Source organism: Salvelinus alpinus, chromosome 17 (assembly GCF_045679555.1).
Source record: "Salvelinus alpinus chromosome 17, SLU_Salpinus.1, whole genome shotgun sequence".
In the NCBI taxonomy this organism is placed as follows: Eukaryota; Metazoa; Chordata; class Actinopteri; order Salmoniformes; family Salmonidae; genus Salvelinus; species Salvelinus alpinus.
In genome coordinates, this window is record NC_092102.1 from 5,834,421 (window position 1) to 5,849,479 (window position 15,059).

Here is a 15,059-nt window from a genome sequence, read left to right on the forward strand (position 1 = left end):
TATGGATTGTATAATTTAATATGAATGATCATTAAGTGAACAATAACGGCCAATATGGAAATAAAGTGTATTTGGAAAGGATTCAGACCCCTTGACTTTTTCCACATTTTGTTACATTGGAGCTTTATTCTAAAATGTATTAAATAACTAAAAATGTAGCGTAATACCCAAGAAGAATCTATGGTGTAATCTCTGCCAAAGGTGCTTCAGCAAAGTACTGAGTAAAGGGTCATAAATTTAATATTTCCTTTTTTTTATACATTGCAAAAATGTCAACCTGTTTTTGCTTTGTCATTATGGAGTATTGTGTGTAGATTGATGAGGGGAAAAAAATATTGTATCCATTTTTGAATAAGGCTGTAACATAATAAAATGTGGAAAAAGTCAAGGGGTCTGAATACGTTCCGAATGCACTGTACAAACAATACAGATGTAAGTAGATAAATGTTTAAATGTTGATGTGCAGTTACATTTTCAAACACTCAATTGCTACTGTAATTTAGTGCTACTAGATACAATTATGTATCGTAAAAATGTTTTTATGCAACACCGAAATGTGGGGAATTCACAATACCGGAGGTCATGAATTCCCTAAAGGCATTGTAGGTGCTATGAAGAGGGAGCCTTAGTGTCACAGCACACGTGTTTGCCTCTGGGTACTTTTTCTTCTGCTGCCCAGTGAGACGCCCTCGCGCTGTGTGGAGGAATTCGATGGTCGGGGTGTCCTCAAACCCAAGGGGTGGCACCACCGTTGCCAGAAAACTCCAACACCATCGCCACTGTTAGAGGAGGACATTCTCCATCTGAGTACACGGCAAAACATTTAAAATCAGACTGCAGCTGAACTGCTGGGGGAGGCAGATCTAAAAGAGATGGGCACAATTTTCTTAACTGACTGAAATGAGTGTAAGGCCTAGATTCAATCAGATCAAGAATTATCCGGCGATAGCCGACACTGCATTTTGGCCGTGTCTGAGGTGTAACTGCGTTGGATCTGTCAAATCAGTAAGCAGCAGCTCTTGACCATTGTCACAAAACAACACCCGTCCTACTCTCGTTACAAGTTCTGAACGAGACAGTGTAGGTTATATAGAAATAATGTCACTCAAATTCAAAATCATGAAACTAAATAATGAGGATTTCTACCAGCCTAATCGAGGTGTAGATTACATCTCAAATTGCAGTGTTCTAACTTGTGAACAGGGTTGCATGAGATGTCTGTTAATGCGTTAATGCAGCCAATGGCAATGTCCACATTAGGTATAATTCCAGGAGCTGCTTGTGGATTTGACAGCTCTGACACAGTTCCACCTCAGACACCACCAAAACAACCACTATGTGGATTTGACAACTCTGACACAGTTCCCCCTCAGACACCACAAAAACAACCACTATGTGGATTTGACAACTCTGACAGTTCCACCTCAGACACCACCAAAACAACCTCTATGTGGATTTGACAGCTTTAACACAGTTCCCCCTCAGACACCACCAAAACAACCACTATGTGGATTTGACAGTTCCCCCTCAGACACCACAAAAACAACCACTATGTGGATTTGACAGCTCTGACAGTTCCACCTCAGACACCACCAAAACAACCACTATGTGGATTTGACAGCTTTAACACAGTTCCCCCTCAGACACCACCAACACAACCACTATGTGGATTTGACAGTTCCACATCAGACACCACCAAAACAACCACTATGTGGATTTGACAGTTCCCCCTCAGACACCACCAAAACAACCACTATGTGGATTTGACAGCTTTAACACAGTTCCCCCTCAGACACCACCAAAACAACCACTATGTGGATTTGACAGCTCTGACACAGTTCCCACTCAGACACCACCAACACAACCTCTATGTAGATGTGACAGCTCTAACACAGTTCCACCTCAGACACCACCATAACAACCACTATGTGGATTTGACAGTTCCACATCAGACACCACCAAAACAACCACTATGTGGATTTGACAGTTCCACATCAGACACCACCAAAACAACCACTATGTGGATTTGACAGTTCCACATCAGACACCACCAAAACAACCACTATGTGGATTTGACCGCTCCACATCAGACACCACCAAAACAACCACTATGTGGATTTGACAGTTCCACATCAGACACCACCAAAACAACCACTATGTGGATTTGACAGTTCCACATCAGACACCACCAAAACAACCACTATGTGGATTTGACAGTTCCACATCAGACACCACCAAAACAACCACTATGTGGATTTGACAGTTCCACATCAGACACCACCAAAACAACCACTATGTGGATTTGACAGCTCCACATCAGACACCACCAAAACAACCACTATGTGGATTTGACAGTTCCACATCAGACACCACCAAAACAACCACTATGTGGATTTGACAGTTCCACATCAGACACCACCAAAACAACCACTATGTGGATTTGACAGTTCCACATCAGACACCACCAAAACAACCACTATGTGGATTTGACAGTTCCCCCTCAGACACCACCAAAACAACCACTATGTGGATTTGACAGCTCTGACACAGTTCCACATCAGACACCACCATAACAACCCCTATGTGGATTTGACAGTTCCACATCAGACACCACCAAAACAACCACTATGTGGATTTGACAGTTCCCCCTCAGACACCACAAAAACAACCACTATGTGGATTTGACAGCTCTAACACAGTTCCCCCCTCAGACACCACCAAAACAACCACTATGTGGATTTGACAGTTCCACATCAGACACCACCAAAACAACCACTATGTGGATTTGACAGTTCCACATCAGACACCACCAAAACAACCACTATGTGGATTTGACAGTTCCACATCAGACACCACCAAAACAACCACTATGTGGATTTGACAGCTCTAACACAGTTCCCCCTCAGACACCACCAAAACAACCACTATGTGGATTTGACAGCTCTAACACAGTTCCACATCAGACACCACCATAACAACCACTATGTGGATTTGACAGTTCCACCTCAGACACCACCAAAACAACCACTATGTGGATTTGACAGCTCTAACACAGTTCCCCCTCAGACACCACCAAAACAACCACTATGTGGATTTGACAGTTCCACATCAGACACCACCATAACAACCACTATGTGGATTTGACAGTTCCACCTCAGACACCACCAAAACAACCACTATGTGGATTTGACAGTTCCACATCAGACACCACCAAAACAACCACTATGTGGATTTGACAGTTCCACATCAGACACCACCAAAACAACCACTATGTGGATTTGACAGCTCCACATCAGACACCACCAAAACAACCACTATGTGGATTTGACAGTTCCACATCAGACACCACCAAAACAACCACTATGTGGATTTGACAGTTCCACATCAGACACCACCAAAACAACCACTATGTGGATTTGACAGCTCTAACACAGTTCCCCCTCAGACACCACCAAAACAACCACTATGTGGATTTGACAGTTCCACATCAGACACCACCAAAACAACCACTATGTGGATTTGACAGTTCCACATCAGACACCACCAAAACAACCACTATGTGGATTTGACAGCTCCACATCAGACACCACCAAAACAACCACTATGTGGATTTGACAGTTCCACAACAGACACCACCAAAACAACCACTATGTGGATTTGACAGTTCCACATCAGACACCACCAAAACAACCACTATGTGGATTTGACAGTTCCCCCTCAGACACCACCAAAACAACCACTATGTGGATTTGACAGCTCTAACACAGTTCCACATCAGACACCACCATAACAACCACTATGTGGATTTGACAGCTCTAACACAGTTCCCCCTCAGACACCACCAAAACAACCACTATGTGGATTTGACAGCTCTAACACAGTTCCCCCTCAGACACCACCAAAACAACTGCTATATGGAAGTCGGCTAAAGCGAACGTGATTGAATAGAGCCCCAAGTGAGGGAGAGTGTGCATGTGTGTATACATGCATGTAATTACCTGTATCACCTGTCGTGGCCCGGGGTAGCAGACGCAGGGGCAGACGACTGCAGCTGTGAAGACTGTGGTTGAGCTAATAGGGGTGTCAAATCTAAAAGAGAGAGGAACTATTTCCTTAAGTTAAAATAATTATACAACAAAACAAAGTGAGTGATTGAGTGAGTTTCATAATTACCTGGACCACAACAAACTGCTTCTGGTCTACAAGCCTCTGGAAGTTCCAGCGTGCCACTCCAGGCCTGGAACAGCTTGGTGGAAAGACGGTTACCTGTCACCCGCCGAGCAGGTTGGCAGATCTGAAAAATGGGCACAATATAATTTATGACAAAACCTTGACTACACACTAACCTAAACAGAACAAACTATGGGAGGCGCACAGTAGAACATAGAGCCATGACTACATGGAACTCTATTCCACATCAAGTAACTCATGCAAGCAGTAAAATTAGATTTAAAAAACAGATAAAAATACACCTTATGGAACAGCGGGGACTGTGAAGAGACACATGCATACACACGATAACATACGCACTGTACACACACGTAGACAAGGATTTTGTGTTGTAGATATGTGGTAGTAGAGTAGTGGCCTGAGGGCACACGCTTAATGTGTTGTGAATGTATTGTAATGTTTTTAAAATTGTACAACTGCCTTAATTTTGCTGGACCCAAAGAAGAGTAACTGCTGTCTTGGCAGCAGCTAATGGGGATCCATAATAAATACAATACAACAAATTAATTAAGTTTGCGTGTGACTTCATTTTCCCAACTGCTCATTGTACTTGCTCTTGCAATCTGATGTGTGTGTGTGTTCTGTGTTATGACTTAGAAGTGTCAACCTGACCACATTCGTGTAGTTGGCCATTCAGTGATTAGCTTGGGAAAACTTACTATAAACAGAGTACAGTAAAAAGGATATCAAATATTCAGATCTGGATTGACAAGTAGAATAAATCATGTGAAGTTACGAACCTCTAGAGCTTAGTCTAGACTCAAGTGAAATAAACGATGCAGAACCTGAGCTCTAGGACCATGCCTCAGGACTACCTGGCCTGACGACTCCTGGCTATCCCTGTCCCCAGTCCACCTTATCGTGCTGCTGATCCAATCTCTGCTGTTTCTGTCTGCAGCTATGGAACCCTGACCTGCTCAAGACTCACCGGAGGTACTAACTTATCCCAGACCCGCTGTTTGATCCTGTCTCTCTCTACCGGACCTACTGTCTCAACCTCTAAATGCTCAGCTATGAAGAGCCAAGTGGCATTTACTCCTGAGGTGCTTAACTATTGCACCCTCTATAACCCTCTATTATTTGACACCGCTGGTCATCTGTGAACGTTTAAACGTCTTGAAGAATAATCTGGCTAAATGTCTGTACTCTTTTATAATCTCCACCAGCACAACCCGAAGAGGACTGGTCACCCATCAGAGTCTGGTTCCTCTCTAGGTTTCTTCCTGGGTTCCTGCCTTTCTAGGGAGTTTCTCCTAGCCACTTTGTTTCTATGTCTGCGTTGCTTTCTCTTTGGGGTTTTAGTCTGGGTATCTGTTTCAGCACTTTGTGACAACTGCTGATGTAAAAGGGGCTTTATAAAATACATCTGATAGATTGCTTGTATATGCTTCTATTCATGGAAGTAACTAAATCTAAATATGACATTGAGTTGTCTTACATTTCCTCAATAGGAAGTTAAGCCAACACTTTTTCCTGGTCTTTCCTGCTGGGGACAGGGGGCTTCAGGGTTGGGAATAGAGGGCCTAGAGAATTGGAATATTAACAATAATTAGTGTCCACATTTATGAATGAATGAAATGCAATATGGGTTAGCTGTGTATCTCATCTGATTGAGAATTGCTGATGATATACAGTATATGTCTATTTTCTTATGACAATCTGCCACCAAACCACACAATTCTATCTAGTGAGAGTGCACACAACCATTAGCTTATTTTACCAAGTCAAAAATAACATAATTTTGTCAAGGGACCCAATGAATAACAACGACGCTAGCCTACTGCACCCCATATCAACCAACTTGCCAACTAGTAGTGAACAAGGCTATATTGTTGTCATTCAGTAATACCAAAGATGTTCTACTAAAATAGACCACATCCTGTCCTTTCCAATGGGAGGCAAGTGAGCCGAGTAGGTGGGATCAAGTGTCGAGATGGGTTTTTCAAAGTCACGTCTATTGGTCTGTCAGATGGCTTAGTGACATCAATAGAAAAGCATGGTCATCATATTCAAATTAGGTTCAAAATGAGATGCAGACGTTGGACTGGAGATTTGGAAAAGAGGGACTTAACACTTGATTTGATGTAGCCAACGTTAAGTAACTATTCGTTGTTGAGCATTTTATAACACTACCAAGATAGAAAGTAAGTTACAAATATATAGTTTAATGTTATACATGTTATATAAATGATATATTAAAACGTTTTGTAGCGTTAACTGTTCGGCTAGCTATTTTCCGGTAACATGCTGAGGAACAGTAACGGTAAGTTAGCTAACAGTTAACGTTAGCTAAATCAATAACGTTAAATTAGATGGGCTCCGCACATGCAAGAAACTAGCTGAGGACTAGTTAACAGTTGTCATTTTGCGAATCAATACTGAAGACTTTTGGTAAAATATAATTGAGTGTAGTTATTAATAGCTAACCCGTTACTCTTCTCTTAATACTGTAGCAACCCGCACAGACAGCTGTGTGTTATGTGTTAGGCTAGGAGGTGGTTGTGTTGTACTGACCAGTACCCAGTGTTCGCGGGCTCCGACATGTCAATCAACCTGCTATCTGCCAATCACGGGAATGCCTGGAATGTTCTGATGCCGGGCATCCTGGTGGTTGGCGGAGTGGCGTGGAGGGGGGTTGGGCAGGGGGGTGGAGCATTGGAAGTTAAGACCAGGTTCAGCCTTTGTTCTCTCTCTCTTACGTCTGGGCTTCACAATAGAAGGTCACGATTGGCTTGTGGGTTATCTGTCATCTATTTGGCGTGTGCTACGGCCCAAACAGTAGCCTGTGTAAAGTTGGTTTAATAAACCGTCAATTCGCAAACTCAAGCCTCTGTCTGGACAATTGTTCATTTATGATCTAGTCAGGTCATTACAATACATTACATAATTTCACATGGGCAAGAAGAGAGAAATAGTAGCTAGCTTGATATATACAATATGATATATTTCTCCGCTAAAGTTAGCTAGCTAACGTTACTGTAGCGCAATTAATCCGATTCTGCACATGTCAGAAAAATAGAGTAACTAGCTAGTTTAACTAGCTAATCATTCAGGACCGCACATCAGAGTGAACAGAACGTAAGTTATTTGTTTACTCGAAGAGCTAGAAACTGCTAGAACATGATTGAGCAAGGATGAACAGTGTTTGTATGAATTAATGTACTCTCTACAGTACTGCATTGTTACACTTCAAAAGAGCTAGAACCAGGTGTTGGAACCAAAATTATTTTACAATCGTTTTGTTTTGAACAGAACCATTACCAGGCGGACATTGGAATTGGTTTCTGAGTGACAGTGAGGACAAAGCACTGTCCCCCCAACTCGCGGGCCAAATTTGACACACGGGTGGTTATATTTAGCCCCCAAAATTGAGGCAATTTAAAATATATATATTTTTTATTGTTGTACATAAGACTGGAAAAACACCAGGAAATCAGCTCCAAGTGATTTGTATTTAAGAATCTATTAAATGTATTCCCATGCATAATAGAGACACCTGATCATATACAATTGTAAGCAAGGCTTATTCCAGTCAATTTGCAGTCTACAAATTATATTCCGGCCCCCAACCATCTGCTCAAGAAAAATTGGCATGCTGCTGAATCTAGTTGATGATACATCCCTGGGATAAAGGGAATGGATGACTCCCCTTTTCTCTGTTTGTTTTTGTTCTCTTCACCAGGATAGTGAGACGGGGGAGTCCAGGCACCAAAAGAAAAGTGCTATCCGGTGAAACACTTCAATTTTCACTGCACTATGGTTTTTGGTTTGTTAAATTCACCATGTTTTTTTCTAAGCTGCGCTCTCATTCTACACATGGTGCATTTCTTTATAATTTTTTCTATGAGGCGTAGGCATGCTCGACATGGCCTTCCAGGATGAAATCAAAGGCACTAGATCTAAGTAAGAGGACTCTTACACAATGCCAATTTTTGCCCAGAGACTGCTAAGGGTTTTTGTCAACTATGTCCTCCATTTTTTGTTATTCCAATCTATAAGATGACTATGTACTTGGTTTTGGTGGCTTTCGGTCTTGCAGCATGCCTACTTTGCATTTGCTGTTGTTTTTTTGTGATTGACAGCTTCTTTTCTAGTAGTTGTATTCTCTTAAAGTAACATCTGTATGAGATTAACTTTGTGATATTTTTCTTTCAATGTGTGTGCAATTAATCACTGTGGGTGTATTATTATTATACTATAGACCTCCTTCAATTGGATGATGGCCTCCTCCTGCATGACACCTGTGCTACATGCGGCTTCCTTTGACACCTGAGCTTCCTCTATGCTCGTGAGGACGACTCCTTCCGCCACCTGTCACCTGACAGACTACCTCCTGTATGCTTGTGAGGAAGCCTCCTGCCACCTCTGTCACCTGGTAAACCACTTCCTGCAGACCACCTGAACTAAATTCAGCATCTGCTGCTTCCTCTGCTGGGTCTACGCTCTCTTGTTCTCTGTCTTTCTCGCCTAAAACTCCTGCATCTGCGTCCCTGTCCTCCTTCAAAAATAGACAATTCAAGACTTTAAACCTGTGATATAAAACAATAACGATGCATCTTTAATTGCTATGAACTTTGTGGTTGGCTTACTTTTTCCACTACGCCGTGCATTTGTTGCAGATTGAGGGGGTGGATTCATGTAATGTCTTCTGGTAGGTACTGCCTCAGAAGACAGTGTCTTCCGTGAACCCTGTTGAAAGACATTTTTACCAGAAAATATCATGACTGATTATTATTTTTTTAGACAAAGATAATAATCAGAATATAACTCTTCAAAGTGCTCCTCGCACACAGCGTAACCCCCTTTCTTCAGGTCCTCAAAGGACTTCTGCAGACTGATATCCCTACGCCTGATGTTTCTCAGCCACATCTTCCTCCTGAGTAATTACAAAAGTGTGTAAGGTTTAATCTCACATTTTATTGAATTCAGATGGATGTTGGTCTATGCTTAAGGTCTCCTGTTTTATAGTTAATTTAGTACTTCAGTGGTTGCAGATAATAGTTTATGGTTATGTCCTCTACCCCCGTTATTGACCCTGATTTTAGATTTTCTTTTAAATAGTACTCTACAGTTAATTTAAACAGCAGCCATGTTGTTTTTTCTCTTTGTATGTGTAAGAGAAGTGTGACGTAGACTCCTGAAGTAAGCAGAAAGGCAGCCTTTCTTGCTACTCCTGTGACCAGTACCCAAATGAGGACCTGACATTCTTACGGATCGTGTCCTGCTATAGTTAGTAGTGTATATGGACTCACCCCTGTAGTCTGCAGACTTCTGGGGTCTATGTCACACCTCTCTTCAATCAAAACTGACACTCCTCTGTAAGACACCACCTTAAAAACCATCGCCTGATTAGCAACACCTCCAATAACAGAGAACATATTATAGAATAAAGACCCACACTTTATCCTGTCCTATGAAACATTAGAATAAAGACCCACACTTTATTCTATGAAACATTTTCAGTTGCTGCCCTCTGAAACCTGAAACCTCTGAAAACTCAGACCAGGCAAGGAGGGCATTAGTCAGAGAAGCAACAAAGAGAACAAAGATAACCCTGAGGGAACTGTAAAGCTCCACAGTGGAGATTGGAGTATCTGTTCATAGGACCACTTTAAGCCGTACACTCCACAGAGCTGGGCTATACGGAATTGCCAGAAAAAAAGCCATTGCTTAAAGAAAAAATAAGCAAACACGTTTGGTGTTCGCCAAAAGGCATGTGGGAGACTCCCCAAACATATGGAAGAAGGTACTCTGGTCAGATGAGACTAAAATTGAGCTTTTTGGACATCAAGGAAAAATGCTATGTTTGGCACAAACACAACACCTCATCACCCCGAGAACACCATCCCCACAGTGAAGCATGGTGGTGGCAGCATCATGCGGTGGGCATGTTTTTCATCAGCAGGGACTGGGAAACTGGTCAGAATTGAAGGAATGATGGATGGCGCTAAATACAAGGAAATTCTTGAGGGAAACCTGTTTCAGTCTTCCAGAGATTTGAGACTGGGACGGAGGTTCATCTTCCAGCAGGACAATGACCCTAAGCATACTACTAAAACAACTCTCGAGTGGTTTAAGGGGAAACATTTAAATGTCTTGGAATGGCCTAGTCAAAACCCAGACATCAATCCAATTGAGAATCTGTGGTATGACTTAAAGATTGCTGTACACCAGCGGAACCCATCCAACTTGAAGGGGCTGGAGCAGTTTTGCCTTGAAGAATGGGCAAAAACCCCAGTGGCTAGATGTGCCAAGCTTATAGAGACATACCCCAAGAGACTTGCAGCTGTAATTGCTGAAAAAGGTGGCTCTACAAAGTATTCACTTTACAGGGGTGAATAGTTATGCACGCTCAAGTTCTGTTTTTTTTGTCTTATTTCTTGTTTGTTTCACAATAAAAAATATTTTGCATCTTCAACGTGGTAGGCATGTTGTGTTAATAAAAAAATACAACCCCCAAAAAATAATTTTCATTCCAGGTTGTAAGGCAACAAAATAGGAAAATGCCCAGGGGGGTGAATACTTTCGCAAGCCATTGTACAACCTTTTGAGTTTTGTCTATTTCCTTAAGATGCATATAATTATAGTAGACTATATTTTGTGGTATTCTTACTTAATCTGATCATAGGGCAACAGAACATAAGTAGTTGACTATATCATATTTTTACAGACCTCTACCATAATTTAAGAGGTACTTAATGGTGTTCTACAACTGGATAAATTACTTTGCAATGACCCAGTGTCACAAATGATGGCTTCTATTGATTGTGCTGCATACCCTGGGATGGCCTTGGATGCAATATGGCTGGGCACATTGGTAAACTAACGTTTGCTAGCCATGCTGCCTCATGCTAATTGTGTTAAACCCAGCTATAGATTTGTTTCATTACTGGTAGCTAGCATGTTTTATCTATCAGTGATTATTGCTTTGGTGATTGAGTCAATGGGTAGTAATGGATACAGCACACTACAGATTACACAGTCAACGACGTGTGCCTCAACATGCAATAATTACTCCAAATGCATCTTCTCGTTATTTATTACATACCTTTCAACGTCTGTTGGAAACTGGAAAAGGGATTTTCCACCCTTCCATTTTACAGTAAACAAGGTATTGATGGCATGTTTCTTATCATGAAAAATAGTTGATTCACAAAAGGAGTACTAGTAGAGGGAAAACTTGCTATTCTAGCTATTTAAGCCAAGTATGTTTTGTTTTTTTAGTTGTTAATTAGCTAGCCAGCTAGATATCCACTTGGGACAGCTAGCTAGCAACCGCCAAGAGGATTTAGACTATTTGTGCCTTACTGAATATGCATGACGTTCATTAGGAAAATGCCCACTATCTAGTGCACTCGTCATAAAAAATGAATCTCCATAAACAATTAGGTAAGTCAAGTCTACCAAACTTAGTGCACTCTTTGTTATGGATTCTAGTTTTGGAAACAGAAAACTGTATGGAGATCAAATGTTTAATTTATGAGAAAATGTGTAGAACGTCGGCCAAAATCCATCTAGCTCAATCTTCTCCCACTACCAGCCACTGGGCTTCCTCTTACTACAACATTTGGTAGTGAGAGGAAAAGCCAACCGGATGTCTCACATGTATACCTCCGGTGAAATATCTGTGGTAATACTGTAACGTTACCACATTATTATCCACCTAGCTAGCTAGTGATAGCTTAGCTAGCTCCAAAGAAACAACAAATGAATAACAAGCTTTTTAACAAAATACCTATCTAGCTTGAATGTAAAACAACTTTACAGATTATTAAAACGTTTGGAAGCAAAATTGCCTTACCAGTATGCTGCTCTCTCCGGAACTTGTGTGATGCATCCAGATATGAGGTTAGCTAGCGACGTTAGCATTAGCTAGCTAGCAGCGCCAGCATGTTAGCTATGACAGTATCTATCCAGCAACAATATCGAGGTCAAAAACGAAAGAAACCATGCTGACTTTGTAAAATAAGCCAAATCGGACTGAAATAATTAACAGGCTGAACGTACATTTCTGTGACTAACTAGCTAACTTTAGCTTGCCAGCTCAGTGACCGGTGTTGCACCTATTCCTGTTTACAGAGTGTGCGTCCCTCCCCACTCCCACGTCCTGCATTGAGGAGCGCCACTGAGTCAGCATGTGTCCAGAATTCTATTACATCCGTGTTGGTTTACAAACCCCATTGACAATGCATGGGAAACTGTTTAGGGCCCTTTAGCAAAAGAATCCCCGGCAGATGGGGAGGAAGGAGTAGGCTGTCATTGTAAATAAGAATTTGCCTAGTTAAACTAACTTGCCTAGTTAAATAAAAGGTTATACTAAGAGCATAACATTTCTACACCCTAATTGTAGTCTAGCCAATACCCAAATGGATATTCAGTCAAAATAAAAAATCTAATTGATTTATCAAGACCAGTCCCCATGCTTGATCAGAGCAGCGCGAAACGGTGCTAAAATAGTTGTAGGCTATTGCTTCTAAATTCAATATGCTCTTTAAATAAATAAGACCTTCGCCACTTTTAACAGCACATTACTCAACACCAGTGAGACTCATGTCACCTACGGCAGGCCTACAGTATTTTGAAAAATATGACGTGACTCTCCGCCAATAATTACATATATTGGAAGATTGTAAATTAAAATCAAAAGTCACCTCATGGGTCTCCCAGTTGAGGCCGGCACAGGTATTGAACCTGCATCTGTAGCAACACAGCTTGCACTGCTATGCAGTGTCTTAGACCATTATGCTATTCAGGCACTGTACAACGTGACCGGTCGCGAGTGGACTACAGTAAGAATATCCTGGAAGGATATTGACCTCATACCATCAGTAGAGGATGCCTGGTTGCTCTTTAAAAGTGCTTGCCTCACCATCTTAAATAAGCATGCCCCATTCAAAAAATTTAAAACTAAGAACAGATATAGCCATTGGTTCACCCCAGACTTGACTGCCCTTGACCAGCACAAAAACATCCTGTGGCGTTCTGCATTAGCATTGAATAGCCCCCGTGATATGCAACTTTTCAGGGAAGTCAGGAACCAATATAAAGTCAGTTAGGAAAGCTAAGGCTAGCTTTTTCAAACAGAAATGTACATCCTGTAGCACTAATTCCAAAAAGTTTTGGGACACTGTAAAGTCCATGGAGAATAAGAGCACCTCCTCCCAGCTGCCCACTGCACTGAGGGTAGGAAACACTGTCACCACTGATAAATCTACGATAATCAAGATTTTCAATAAGCATTTTTGTACGCCTGGCCATGCTTTCGAACTGGCTACCCCTACCCCGGCCAGCAGTTCTGCACCCCCTGCAGCAACTCCCCCAAGCCCCCTCCCCCCACCACCCTTCACCAAAATCCAGACAGCTGATGTTCCGAAAGAGCGGCAAAATCTGAAGATCCCTACAAATCAGCTGGGCTAGACAATCTGGACCCTCTCTAAATTTATCCGCCGAAATTGTTGCAAACCCTATTACCAGCCTGTTCAAACTCTCTTTCATATCGTCTGCGATCCCTAAAGATTGGAAAGCTGCTGCGGTCATCCCCCTCTTCAAAGGAGGAGACACTCTAGACCTAAACTGTTATGGACCTATATTCATCCTTCCCTGCCTTTCTAAGGTCTTCAAAAGCCAAGTTAACAAACAGATCACCGACCATTTCGAATCCCACCGTACCTTCTCCACTATGCAATCTGGTTTCCGAGCTGGTCATGGGTGCACTTCAGCCACGCTCAATGTCATAAACAATATCATAACCGGCATCGATAAAAGACAGTACTGTGCAGCCGTCTTCATAGACCTGGCCAAGGCTTTCGACTCTATCAATCACTGCATGCTTATCGGCAGACTCAATAGCCTTGGTTTCTCAAATGACTGCCTCGCCTGGTTCACCAACTACTTCTCAGATAGAGTTCAGTGTGTCAAATCGGAGGGCCTGCTGTCCGGACCTCTGGCAGTCTCTATGGGGTGCCACAGGGTTCAATCCTCGGGCCGACTCTTTTCTCTGTATACATCAAATGATGTCGCTCTTGCTGCTGGTGATTCTCTGATCCACCTCTACGCAGACAACATCATTCTGTATACATCTGGCCCTTCTTTGGACACTGTATTAACAAATCTCCAAACGAGCTTCAATGTCATACAACACTCCTTCCATGGCCTCCAACTGCTTTTAAATGCCAGTAAAACTAAATGCATGCTCTTCAACCAATTGTTGCCCGCACCCGCCCTCCCGGCTTGCATCACTACTCTGGACGGTTCTGACTTAGAATATGTGGACAACTACAAATACCAAGGTGTCTGGTTAGACTGTAAACTCTCCTTCCAGACTCACACCAAGCATCTCCAATCCAAAATGAAATCTAGAATCGGCTTCCTATTTCGCAACAAAGCCTCCTTCACTCATGCTTCCAAACACACCCTCGTAAAACTGACTATCCTACCAATTCTTGACTTTAGCGATGTCATTTACAAAATAGCCTCCAACACTCTACTCAGCAAATTGGATGTAGTCTATCACAGTGCCATCTGTTTTGTCACCAAAGCCCCATATACTACCCACCACTGCGACCTGTATGCTCTCGTTGGCTGGCCCTCGCTACATATTCGTCGCCAAACCCACTGGCTCCAGGTCATCTATAAGTCTTTGCTAGGTAAGTCTTTGCTTATCTCAGCTCACTGGTCACCATAGCAACACCCACCCGTATCACGCGCTCCAGCAGGTATATCTCACTGGTCATCCCCAAAGCCAACACTTCCTTTGTCCGTCTTTCCTTCCAGTTCTCTGCTGCCAATAACTGGAACGAATTGCAAAAATCACTGAAGCTGGAGACTTA

At 42.3% G+C, this 15,059-nt stretch overlaps 1 long non-coding RNA gene across 7 annotated transcripts; it reads right to left on the reverse strand.

Annotated features, from left to right (window-relative positions):
• LOC139542007 (uncharacterized) lies at positions 1-12,402 on the reverse strand. Of its 7 annotated transcripts, XR_011668440.1 has the most exons (8): positions 12,032-12,385; positions 9,483-9,560; positions 9,020-9,106; positions 8,820-8,919; positions 5,669-5,753; positions 4,174-4,294; positions 3,999-4,089; positions 1-803 (listed from the first exon to the last, which is right to left on the reverse strand). It is a non-coding gene; the product is annotated as an uncharacterized lncRNA (long non-coding RNA). The 7 variants fall into 7 exon arrangements; XR_011668441.1 differs by lacking the exon at positions 9,483-9,560 and adding an exon at positions 6,745-7,013 and having other exon boundaries at positions 8,820-9,106; positions 12,032-12,402; XR_011668438.1 differs by having other exon boundaries at positions 8,820-9,106; positions 12,032-12,388.
• Positions 12,403-15,059: the final 2,657 nt, after the last annotated feature.